The following is a 13879-nucleotide window of genomic DNA, read 5'->3' on the forward strand; positions in this document are numbered from 1 at the left end:
AACAACGACAACAACAACAGCTGAAAAGGCATCCAGCATCATGGATAGAGGTATGGCATCAGTAGTTGTTGTGGCACTTAAGCTTGTCACTTAAGATGTGCTTACATGGGCACTCATGTCATACATTTTGTGGCTCCTGATGGCCTCAAATTGCAACTCAACTGAAAATCGTTAACTCTGATTTTGTGGTTGCAACGAATGAACGAACCAACAAACGAAGAGTTGAGATCTCATGACACGACTTTGGTTTTTTTCTCATTGACAGAACATGGTTGTTGTGTGAACTTGTGATTTTATTTGTTGTTGTTTTCTAATTTAGAAAAAGGATTTGGAAGTCAAAGAAATTGAGAAATGAGACGAATTATCATATCCGGTTGCAAATTTGTCATTTGGAAACACTGAATAAAAATACTCCTTGCCTTGTAATGGGAAGCAAAATCTAAAATAAAGTCATTTCCATATATACATTACCGGAAAGTCTGTACCCGGGAACTAGGGTCTATCACAAATCGCATAGTCGTAATAGTGGCTTAGCAGATAAGCAGCTGTAAACAATTTCGAAGCCATTTTCTTCAATCAATATTCTGGAACTTTTGAGCTGCTGTAATTGTGGCCGAGCAGCGGTTATCCATGCAGTGATATTCTACGAAACAGAGATCCCCGGGATTTCAGGCGAAGGTGTGCCTACCGGTGTTATAACTTCTGTAGTTGGTGTACCAACTATATCAGTACTGAGTCTCGTTGATATAATTTGACGCATGGATTCCGATAAACAATTAAAAACAAAATTAACTTGCAAGCCCAGCGATATCAACATATTAGCAACGCCCACGGATAATGATGATTATGAAAGCAGGACTGGAGAGATCTAATCTACGGGACAGTGGATACGGAAGGGTACAGTCATGGCGTATCCAATCTCGATTTTGTGGAAGAAAGTCTGGCCGGGCAAAGCAGACAATTGCCTGGAGTCGGATCCTGACGTTATCCCATGGTGAACTTGAAATTACAGTCGTCCGTATATACAGTATATCCGATGACAAACATGAAACCACAGCCACCCCAGCGACTGTAGTCGTTTACGAAATAATCTCGGCATGAGTAGAAAATATGAAGTCACAACCGTTGCGAATCCAGGTGGACAATCCAGAGGCCTTTTGAGGCAAGACACAAATGAGGAAGGAACCTCGACTAAGGAATTGAAGGATAATGTTCTCACCAACTAATCTTGGAAATATCATCGGCAGGGAACCGCCGTCCATCCAACTGAGAGATATAGTAGGTTGATCATGACCAATCTTAAGGTGGTAAGCAAAGGTTATCCAATCTCGATTTAGTGAAGTCGTCTGACTGAGCAAATCAGACAATTGCAGCAAAAGGTCGCTCTGAGTCTCCATCAGTGTTGAATTTCTTTTGAGGGCAGGGCAGTTTATCCGATGACGAACTTTATACCACAGTTGCACCATCGAATCTAGGTGGGCTGTCCGATAGATCAATTCTTAATCCGATAGAAGTGAACTTTGAGGCAGGAACTTAGACTAAGGAATTGACCGAGAATATTCCCATTACCCCAAATTAGTGTCGAAAATCGTTTGGCTAAATAGAAGAGGTCTTACCGTAAATAGATGTACTACCTCAGGAAGATCACCAACAGGGAACCGCCGTCCATCCCAAAAAGAGAGATCAAGTTGATCAGGATCAATCTCAAGGTAGAGGGTATATTAGAAAGAAGATAACCTTACTTGCCCAAGAGAAGTCTTTATCTTTACAAGCTCCCTCTCTCATCCCGATGTCCGCCGAGGCCAGCATGAGTTCAACGTTAACATCAATTTTAATATTCTCTGAAGTAATTCATCCCTCAGCAAATGTCGCTGTACCTGAGCATGTGGTTTCAACCAAAACCAAACTTTCACCATCAAAGAACAAGGTGAACAGAGTCAGATCAACGAAGGTACCACACCCGAATGTCAAGAAATCCAACCTGAGTCCAGACTCCTAAACTTCTACCTTCTCTGTGAGACGGAAAGATACCACTGCCAAGTAGCCTTGTAACGTGATTTTTCATCGGATGGGGCAGTTTCAGTCGCGACCAGGGTCTCCATGAGGACCCACTAAACCTTAGGAAATAAAAGCCTAGTAGGAAGATAGGCTTGGAGATGCCTATAATAAGACCGGTGTTAATGGTGATTAGCCGCTGTGGATTATCGTTGGTGACAATGTTGATTGATGATTGGAAATAACGATGTTGATTGATGTTTCAGGATTGACAATGTGTTGATTAATAATTATTCGGTAGACGAAAATGATGGAGCTCGAAGCCCTATAATTACTAGATGCGATCTCGCACAGACTAGTAGATACATCCACAAACAGGGAATCACCGTTCCCGTGAGGTACAGAAACCAATATCTCTGTGTGAGACGGAAACCGAAGCTTCCGTGTGGGACAGAAAGTCGAAGTCTCTGTATGGAACAGTGCTATCGAACGTTAAATCCAAAAAGTCTATGTGTGCAAGGTATTAATTGTGACGGTCCACAATAGGTAGTCCTTCCAAAATTTGGATTTCAACGGCGAAAACTGAAATACTAAAGGCTCAGATAGATGAAAGTGAATGAGAATTATTTCCTTTAGAGTCATTGATAAATTTGCAACAAAGTGAAGTAATTTCAGATGCGTTAGGTTCGGCTGTGGAGTTGATTATTTTATTAATCAAAGTCACAAGGTATCCTTCAGATCTCTTCTCACGGGAAGCAAATCTGAAAGAAGCACCAAAAAATATGTGGTTCCAGAAGAACTTCGATTGTAGATTATCGATAAAGCTGACCCTGATGGAAAAACCAGTCATAAACGATGTGGACAAACTGAATTTTGGTTTAGGTTGGATAAGATTCTGCCTAGCCTAGGTCGTTGATAGTAAGCATCATGCAGACCAATGTGTATTGCTACCAAACGGCACCTGCTGAACTTCTTGTAGCACTCACGAAGTCTGATATTGCTCTAGACCATATTTCATGAAGTCGAGGGGGTTTTACATGATTCTGGCCTTGACGGCTCTAACCATGGTGCACCACTGCACCGGGGGTCGCGATACAATGCGTCGGCCAGCGCCCCTTTGGAATTACCCAGAGTACTCTTAGAGAGTCTTAGCTCTCCACAGAGTCCCCAAGTCTATCCCGCAGGTACTAATTCGAAGATCCACAATTATGGGCTTCACTTCCCTCTCGGTAAGGGGTTGAGGACTATCTTACACCTCTGCTACTCTATGGGTCGCAGCACCCGGTTAATGCAACTCCACATCGAGCCGAAGCTCTACCTGCGTTTTGGGTCCAAACCACAACCACCGCATTGCAACCAATAGGTGCCTCTCCATAGTCAGGCTAGATCAACAGATCTAGGGGCTCCAGACTCCCGCGGTACCAGAAAGTCTCCGGTCAGACTTCGTAGTCGAAACTACTACCAGTTTTTGTTCCATACAACACGGGACTGGTCACCCAAAGTGAGAGAGAGTTCAGGAGACAGGTGAGTGGGGTTAGCTGGGCAGCTGTGTCGTGTGGTCCCAATCAACATGCCGGGCATGTGTTAGGCATTTGGCATCAATTCGGGCCCAATACACAGCGATGGATGAGGGTGATCCCGAAGTACGGCATTCACAATGTATCTCTGTACTGCCTACCCGACTGCGTCAGTGTGAATGCTATCCATGCCTGCCTGATATGCTCGTTGATCTAGAGGTTCTCGTTTGTACCTTTGAACCTCTCTCTTTAGATCATGAAGATCTCTCCTGTCGTGCCTGGTTGGGGGAAGCCTGTCAATCAAATCGTGGCAGGGATGCCCACGGCGATAGTATCCAATCATGCATCGACAACATCCTGTTTTGCTGATGCTCCCGCAAAACCTTCGTCTCCTCATGAATAGGTTCCACTGCTGTCATGAGGAGGATGTTGCAGTCCTCAGGACGGCATTCTGGCAGCCTTTAATATTCTTCCACTGCAAAGCGCTATCCTTTGGAGACCACGCTGTCGGCGCATAGCTTACCACAGACCGGCTTATTCCTTTGTAAGAGGTAAACAAAGTATCTTCGTCAGCACCCGAGGCTGTTATTGTTGCAGCAGCATAGAAACCTACGTAGAAGCATAGGTTTAATGCTTGGTTGGCAGCCACTGACGGAAACATTATGGTTTCGGGTCAATCCGGTACGAAAGAACCCGCTGCCGTGCGGATGAAGTGCTGCCGGGCAGCGATTAGAGAACGTTGTTCTACTACTTCTGATCTTATCGCAAATACCTGTGGCTTGCACGGACGACTTAAACATGCTATCTAATGTTAAACCCAATATTTTGAGGTAGTCGGAATCAGTACACTGTCGACCAGTATGTTCAGTGGGAGCCTCATTTCAGTGGATTTAGCAGCGGATATTTGTATATTCCTCAGAAGAAAGAACTGCACTAGGTCAGGTATGTAGACATTTATCCTATCACATAAATCATCGACGGTAGGACCTGACGCCAAGATCGTACAATCAATATATTACGATCTCTGTGCGTGGAATTTCAGAAAGGTTGAGGTTAAACATTTCCGGAGATATCCACCCACCATGGGAAATCCCTGTTTCGCTTTACATCCACACATCTAATTCATTACCCTACGTTTGAAACTTGGCCGGAGGGATGTTCTTAAGCAGCGTGGAGTGCTTTTGATAAGTCAAGCCACCATCACTGTTCTATCACATGCCATGTTCTGGTTGAGTCCTTGACTAATATGTGTGGGTATGGCGTGAGCGCTGTTATCGTGCTATGCTGATCAAGGAACCCATGCTACTGATCGACATCTGGATAACTATTTCTGACGCTGGGGAGGACTAAAGCTTCAATGGTCTTTGCTGCGGGCGACAAATCGAAATCGACCCGTACGATTCTTCTTTGCTGGCATCCTTGGCTTCAGTAGCGGGTACACCCTTCACATTTTCCAGACTTTGGGAACGATGTAGAACTTTATTGAGATGCTTGACTCCCGGAACATCCAGCTTTTTCAGCGTTACCATCGATATGCTGTCAGGGCTCATCGCTTTGGATGATTTAGCGTTCCTGATGACATTCGCAACATTATCCATTGTATATTGTGGTGGTTTATCTTTAATAAGAACAGATCTAAACTGACGTTGTACTCTTCTGTCGATAGAAATAACTTGCACACCTTTCTGGATCAGTCAGCGTAACGTCGCCAAAGGTGACTGAGGTCCTATCTTTCTTCTTTCCAGGGTTCGAGAGTGACATAACCGTCGCCCACAATTTACTTATTCTGGCTCCAATGTTGCGCCTCTTCAGATGATTTAACCACTTGTTCCGCTAATGCTCACCACCCAATCTATTAACTTCCAGTGCCCACTCCCTGACTCTGTAGTTGGCACAATGAAGTTCATCAGGCTCATTTGTTAATCCCGTCGCCTCCGCTGGGATGTTTGGTCTTACTTCGGGTTTTTGACCAGCAGGTATATGGTGAACGGCTGCAGCAGAGATAATGTCTCGGAACTTCCTTTCTGCTACCCGAATATCGGAAGTGTTGGGCAGATCTCTGAAGCGGTCATTAGTGAACTCTCTGAAACTCGGCTAATTAGCTTTCCCATTATTGATTAAAGTTTAGAGCTGATGAAATTGGATGGAGACAATTATGGGTCTGATCCAAGAGAAACGACGGGATTTCAGGTGACATCATTTGTCGGACCAGGTGAAACGATTGTTATGTCTGGCGAACTCTGGCATTCTCAGCTAATTCAGGTAGGGACGTCCTCATTGACCGCGGTAAACGTAGAGCTATCAATCTGTTCAGTCAGCACCATACACCTCTGGTCGATTCTGAGGACCGAATGGCACAACTAATGATTAATATTAAAGTCCCCAAAACATGACGGGTATGATCTTCTAGAATCTGGTCAATGTTGGGTCTATAACCGGGAGGGCAGCTATTTATCGGCAGGATGTATATGTTCAGCAACTCTATTTCGGCAGTTCCATACCTGACTACTACCCCCATGCATTCCATGTACGGGTGATTAGAGCGAGATAGCTTTGTTTTGAACAGACTGGCGCAATAAGAACCACTTCTAGTGCGATCCTTCGTCAGATATGTTGTAACCATCACAACGCTGTAAACTGCAGTTGTTGTTGAGCTTGGTTTCCTGCACCGCCGCGACCTTGATATTCTTCCGACTCATGAACTCCACTTCTACCTCGGCGTCAATTGCAATTATATTTAATAAGGATGTCCTACGTGTACGGCTGCTGTTGAGGGACTGCGAGGCAGTCATGTATTAAGATGACGACGACTCCCTGGGGCTGTGTTTACGCAGCATGCAAAGACATATTCTATTGCATAGACGAGTCCAGATCAATCCCTGAGATGCACCCAGTCCCGGCATATATTGCATCTCATCGAAGTTTGAGTGTGGTGGATGAGGATATGATGAACCGAGCCCAAATAAATTGTTCCTGGGGTTTCCTCCGTCTCGGCACGGACCAAAAGAATCCGGAGCAGGCATTCCGGGATATGCTGCTCCCAACACCGAAAATCGATAGAAATACAAACTTGTGTATACTGGAGTGGCGAGAATACTGGAGTTGCGTGATTCCGGTCCACCCTTATGTCTAGCCGCCTTATTATACCCTCAGCATTTATGCTAACGTGCCTCATCGAAATAATGGTATGTTTGGACGAAATCTGTTTCAGAGTTGGAGTTGATTTAGCCATGTCCGTCCGTCTGTCTGGCTGGAGTGCACGATAACTCTCGGATCGGATCAACCGATCGGTCTAAAATTTGGCTTTCGTAATATTTTGTCCAAACTTAGTTTAAGTTCGAAGATGGGTTATATCGGTCCACTCCTTCCGGTACCTCCCCCACAAAAGTTCGAAAATGTTCGGAAAATTTGTGCGCACGATAACTCTTGAAGGGAGTAACCGATTTGGCCCACACATTGTACATCGTTAAAGTTCTACCAGACTTAGATGAAGTTTAAATACGGACTCAATCGGTCCACTCCTTCGGGTACCTTTCACACAAAATTTCGGAAAAGTTCAGTTTAGGACCTGCTCTCGAATCGCTTTGATTTTTGTTGTAACAACTTGTATTCGCTGTCCCCCATACGACGGTACAAGTTTCATAAGGGGCAAGTCCATACTTCCTGAGAAAATAGCCTAAAAGTTGCAAAGAGCACTTATGACACCGAGTGTAGTGGTTGGGGCGCAAGATAACTCTCGAACGGATCTGCAGATTCGGTCCAAAATTTGGTCTTCATAATAGTTTGTTCGAAGATAAGCCATATCGGTCCACTTTTTCAGGTACCTTCCCCACAAAAGTTGGAAAATGTTCGGAAAATTTGTGCGCACGATAACTCATGAAGGGAGTAACCAATTTGGTCCATATGTTACACATCCTAATATATCTACCACATATAGATCAGGTTCGAATATGAAACTATATTTGTCTTCTCCTTCGGGTACCTCCCACACAAGATTTCGGATAAGTTTCACTCTTCTCGAATCACTTCGATTTTTGCTGAAGCAACTCGCTGCCTTAATTGCGACGGTAAAAGTTTTTCCGGGGCATGCCCATACTTCTTGAGAAAACAGTCTGAAATGTGTAAAAAACCCCTATGCTACCATATGTAGTGGCTGGAGAGCACTATAACTCTCGAACTTTAGTGCGATTCTTTAACACATTTTTTGAGTTACTGACAAAAATCGGCAAAATTAAAACGCAAACTTATAAATGAAAGCTTCAAATAACAGTTGACAACACTCATACTATCGGTATAACTTTACGACTGTTTTTTATTCGTCGCTAACTTACTGAAAAATATCGGTAATTTCCAAAATTATAAGCCTTCGTCATATTTCGTCCAAACTTAATTTCAGTTTGAAGATGGGCAATACCGGCCCACAACTTCCGGTACTTCCCTCCCCCACCCCCCAATATTTAAAAAAAAATCACGGTAGCTCTTGAAAGGGGCAACCAATTTGGTCCAAACTTTGGATCTCCTAATATTTTGTTCAAATTTAGTTTAAATTTTAAAATTGACAAAAGTTCAACATTTGTTTCTAAGTGCAGTTTACCGTCTGTTAGACGATCCTTTGGAAATGTATACCGATTCTGTTCGTTGTGGTCCCGTTTACAGCGATATTATGTTTTCCGTGGACAGGTCTATGCTTCCTGGCATACTGGTCCAAAAGTTATACGATGACCCATTGAAATGACTAGAGGGCGCGATATGTATCGAAAAGATATGACTCCGAAAATAACATCCACTTCCACAATGGACTATGTCGGTCCATTCCTTCAAGTACCTCCTCCGGAAACACTTTTGAACTTTAATGCTAATTCACATATTTTTCGGCAAGTTCAAATATCCAAAAAAGGCCACAAAATTCTGAAAGGACCATAAATACATTCGATCTGTCCGTAGATGAAAGTTTCAATTCACATAGGCTGAAGGTATATATCTATTTGCAAAGCCGACTGATACTTTTTTACTTGTATTTTCCTTACTTTGAATGATTCCACGGAAATATTGATTAAAAATTAAATTATTGGCGTTACTTTTCCGCGCATTACTCTTACGTTGCCTTAGTAATTTTGTACTCAGCATACTGAGAGTCAGGATATACGTAATACCTCACCTAGACATTCAATTTGTATGTAATTGTGGTTTGTCCACAATATCGCCCATGTTCATGTCTAGTATCCCCGTATTTCTAAAGGATACGAAATTCCTGAAGAATGTCGGTTTTCATAAAAAATGACAAAAGAATCTTTTCGTGTTTTTTTTTCCTTTAAGACAATTATCTAAATGTGGTGGGCCAATAAAAACAGCAGTAGTTTAAAAAACAAACAAATAAATATGCGACCATTTGGACTGACTGACCAACAAGCGATCCTCTTTTTCTGCCTGTTTCTTACAGAAAAAAAGGAAAAGTAACAAATGAATCGGTACCATAAGCGAGCGAGCCGAGACCACACATTTAGTTGGGAATGATTTGACGTAATTGTAACTTATGGCTGGTTTAGATAAAAATCAAAAAGGTTTCACTTTGCTGCTGTTGTTGTAACAACAACACCAACAACAACAATACTATGTGTGAGAGACAAATCGACAGACAGACAAATGTCGGTTAAAATACAAAGAGAAATACTATGCCATGAGGTTAAGGTCATTTTGATGGTGTTTTGTTTAGTTTTTGTTGTTGTTGTTGTTGTGCAGATGATCCTTTTTGTCTGGATAAATATTTTATTCAAGTGTCAGGCAATGACGGTCACACGCCGTGTCACAATATTTATGTAATATTAGTTTTCATGCCATGTTTTCCTCCTTGGTGTTGTTGTTATTATTAATTTTTATTGAACACACTACGCGTTCTCAAGTACTTGTAAAGTGTGTAGGACAAAGTGGCAAAGCAGGGGACAAATCTTTGAAAGTTTGCCGGCATTTATGAAATTCAATCTCTTGGGATGTAATTTTAAACAAAAATAAAATAATATTTTAATGGTAGAGGATTGTGGGAAGCGTTGTTGTATTAACAAATTGATCCTTGTAACCGCTGCCACCAAAGATATTCCCATGAATATACAAAATTATGAACAAGTTTAGAGATAATTCGGTGCTGTACTCAATCACGAAGAAAAGTTAAATCCCAAAAGGTTTTAGTCTCTGGTTTTAAGCAAATGCCTAAAACAAATTGTTAGGCTTATATAAGTGACCCCCACTTCAGAAAACGAAAAAAATTTATTGGCTTATTTTAAAGTAGAAGTAGCATAGAATATGTGATAAAGTTTTCAAGTCGATCAGAACAATAATGGGTGAGATAGAAATGAAAAATTGATTGTGTTTTGTATGCAACATAGAAAATAAAAACCTGTTTTTCTCGAATTCACATTTTGAAATCGATGCAAACTCTAGCTCAAAAACTAATGAACCGATTGTCATACAATTTTGTGGGCTTATCAACAAATCTAGTCCTTCATCGACCGATTTTATTTTTTAAAATTTTCTTTGCCCGCTTTATGACCAGAAAACGTCAGTTTTTTAAGCCAAAAATTGAAATTTTGATTTTTTGTTCAAAATCGAAAATGTTTTAAACAAGTAAAAAAGTATCAGTCGGCTTTGCCGACAGAGATATACCCTCAGCTTGTGTATATTGAAAAAATTTTTTCCCATAATACGTCTGTATTTAGGGGGTTTTAAAAAATTTTGGGCGTTTGAACCGACAAAAATGTTAATTAGGATTAAATATCAAAAGTTTTGCGGAGGAAATACTAAAAGGAATGGATCGACATTGACCGTTATGGAAGTGGATTTCCAGGCACAACATATGGTGCAATAGGGGGTTTTTACACTCTTCGGACTGTTTGCTCAAGAAGTATGGACTTGCCCCTAAACAACTTTTACCATCGTCATTGAGGCAGCGAAAGCAAGTTGATTCAACAAAAATCAAAGTGATTCGGTATTAGGTCTAAAAGTAAACTTATCCGAAATTTTGTGTGGGAGGTACCGGATGGAGTGGACAAATATAGTCCATATTTGAACCTGATCTATATCTGGTAGATATATTAGGATGTGTAAAGTGTGGACCAATTCGGCCACTCCCTTCAAGAGTTACCGTACGAACAATTTTCCGTACATTTTTGAACTTTTGTGGGGGAGGTACCTGCAGGAGCGGACCGATCTGGCTTATCTTCAAACTTAAACTATGGTTGGACAAAATATTACTAAGGCCATATTTTGGACCGAATATGCAGATCCGTTCTAAAGTTATCTTGCGCTCCAACCACCTCACACGGTGTCATAGGGGTTTTTTGCAACTTTCATGCTATTTTCTCAGGAAGTATGGACTTGCCCCTGATGAAACTTGTACCGTCGTACGGAGGGCAGTGAATACAAGTTGCTAAAACAAAAATCAAAGCGATACGAGAAATGGCCCTAAACTGAACTTTTCTGAAATTTTGTGTGGGAGGTACCCGAAGGAGTGGACCTATTGAGACCATATTGGAACCTCACATTACTCTAGTAGAAAGTTTACGCTATACAAAGTATGGACCAAATCGGTCACTCCCTTCAAGAGTTATCGTGCGCACAAACTTTCCGAACATTTTCGAACTTTAGTGGGGGAGGTACCGGAAGGAGTGGACCGATGTAGCTCATCTTCGAACTTAAACTAAGTTTGGGCAAAATATTACGAAAGCCAAAATTTGAACCGAATCGGTTCATCCGTTCGAGAGTTATCGTGCGCTCCAGCCAGCAGGACAGACAGACAGACGGACGGACATGGCTAGATCGACTCCAAATTGTCTGAAACACATTTCGTCCAAACATACTTGGGGTCTAAAACCATTATTTCGATGAGGCACATTTTCATCGTATCAAAGTGTATATACCCTCCTTAGCCTAAAGGCTGAGGGTATAAAAACCGATCGATGAGATACAAGATCTTTATGTTCTAAATAAGGTCACAAAAATATATGGCGATCTGTTAATTAGTTTTCGGGCTAGAGTTGGCACCGCAAGAAGCTTAACAAAATGCTTAAAAAAAAAACAAGTAAAAAAGTATCAGTCGGCTTTGCCGACGGAGATATACCCTCAGCCCGTTCAAGAGATGTCGTGCATAGCATTTTAGTGACATTTTTTTAAAATATTGGAGGGAAGTTGTGGACCGGTATTTCATATACCCGAATTGAAACTAAGTTTAGACAAAATATGACGAAGGCCAAAATTTGGACCAAATCGGTTGATCAGTTCGTGCTCTCCAGCCACTACATATGAGGGCGTTTTTACAACTTTCGGCTGTTTTCTCAAGAAGTATGGATTTACCTCTGAAAAAAAACTTTTACCGAGGCAGCGAATGCAAGTTGCTTCAACAAAAATCGAAGCGATTCAAGAGTAGGTCTTTAAGTGAACTTATCCAAAGTTTTGTGTGGGAGGTACCCGAAGGAGTGGATAAATATAGTCCATATTCGAACCTGATCTATATCTGGTAAATATATTAGGACGTGTTAAGTGTGGACCAAATCGGTCACTCCCTTCAAGAGTTATCGTGCGCACAATTTTGTGCGGGAGGTACCTGAAGGAGGGGGCCGATATGGCTTATCTTCGAACTTAAACTTAAAGTTTGGACAGAAGATTACAAAGGCCAAATTTTGGACCGAATCGGCAGATCCGTTCGAGTGTTATACTGCGCTCCAACCACTACACACAGTGTTATAGGGTTTTTTGCACCTTTCAGGATATTTTCTCTGGAAGTATGGACTTGCCCCTGCTGAAACTTGTACCGTCGTATGGAGGAAAGTGATTACATGTTGCTACAACAAAAATCGAAGCGATTCGAGAGCAGTTCCAAAACTGAACTTTTCCGAAATTTTGTGTGGGAGGTACCCGAACAGGTTTTCGGAAAATTTTCGAACTTTTGTGGGGGAGATACCTGAAGGAGTGGACCGATATGACCCATCTTCGTAAGTTCGAAGTTCAAACTAAGTTTGGACAAAATATTACGAAGGCCAAATTTTGAACCAAATCGGTTCATCTGTTCGAGAGTTATCGTGCGCACCAGCTAGCCAAACAGACAGACGGACGGACATTGCTAAATCGACTCCAAATTGCCCGAAAAGGATTTCGTCCAAACATACTTGGGGTCTAAAACCATTATTTCGATGAGGCACATTTTGCCCGTATGAAAGTGTGTATACCCTCGTTAGCATAAATGCTGAGGGTATAAAAATCAGACACAAGATTAAGATGTGCTCTTTTAGATGAAAAAGAAATCTATCAAAAAAAGTAAATCTTAAAAAAGGCAATCTATCAAAAAAAGTAAATCTTAAAAAAGGCAATTTTTCATGATTTTTTTTTCCTAAAAAACTACCATTTCTAGGAAAAAATTCATGAAAAATTGCCTTTTTTGAGCTTTACAAGTGGGGGTCACCCCTTAATAATACCACCGATAGATCCAATCAACAAATTCTACGAGAATAATATCCATAATTTTGGACACCACGCACTTAATAGTACTTCTGCGGGAAGTGTATGAAGAAGTGGCTCTAAATATTGGGACATTTCGGGAATCATATCTGGGAAGTATTGACTACCGTATATTGTTATTATTTAAATGTATAAATAAGTGACTCTTTTCGTGTCCACCAGCTATTTTAATTGGTCACCAAGGGTCATGCGTTGTTGCAAACTCGCTAGATACCTGCTACTCGAATACCTGGGATTAGAAAAAATGTCCCAGCAGATGAGACTAGCAAATGAATGTGATGACCTTAGTACTACAAACCCTGAGGGACCGAGATTTGGGGAATTTACTCTTTAAGTTAATAGGCTAGAAGGCGAGCATAAGCGGAAAAAGTGTTTAGACCATCTGAAGCAATTCAGCATTTTTACAGGAATGTGTGAATTGTGGGGCGCTTAAATCACCCTCAAATCCGAGCGACAACGGCGTGGCAATGACAGATCCCAAGAAACAGCAGTTTACACAGGACAATAGCGATAGGGCGAAGTGGAGTGTGCTACGCCCTATAAGAACCCTCTCAACCGAGAAAGTACCGCCATACATTTTGATGAGCGATGTTGCATGTGTGGAACTGCCGAGGTGGAATTGCTGAACGTATACGTCCCGCCGATAAATTGCTGAAGGTCAAAACCGTCTGGTCTTGGGGAACTTTAATGCTTATCATGAGTTATGGCATTCGGTCTTGGGAAACGACCAGAGCGGTATAGTGCTGGCTTAGCAGATTGATAGCTCTACGTTTTGCACGGTCAATGGGGACGCCCTTACCAGTTCGCCAGACATCAACATCGTATCAATGACGTCACTTGGCATCCTGTCGTTTGTAATTGTC

The sequence above is a fragment of the Musca autumnalis genome, unplaced genomic scaffold, assembly GCF_047663935.1.
Source record: "Musca autumnalis isolate F117 unplaced genomic scaffold, ASM4766393v1 scaffold_1, whole genome shotgun sequence".
Classification (NCBI taxonomy): domain Eukaryota; kingdom Metazoa; phylum Arthropoda; class Insecta; order Diptera; family Muscidae; genus Musca; species Musca autumnalis.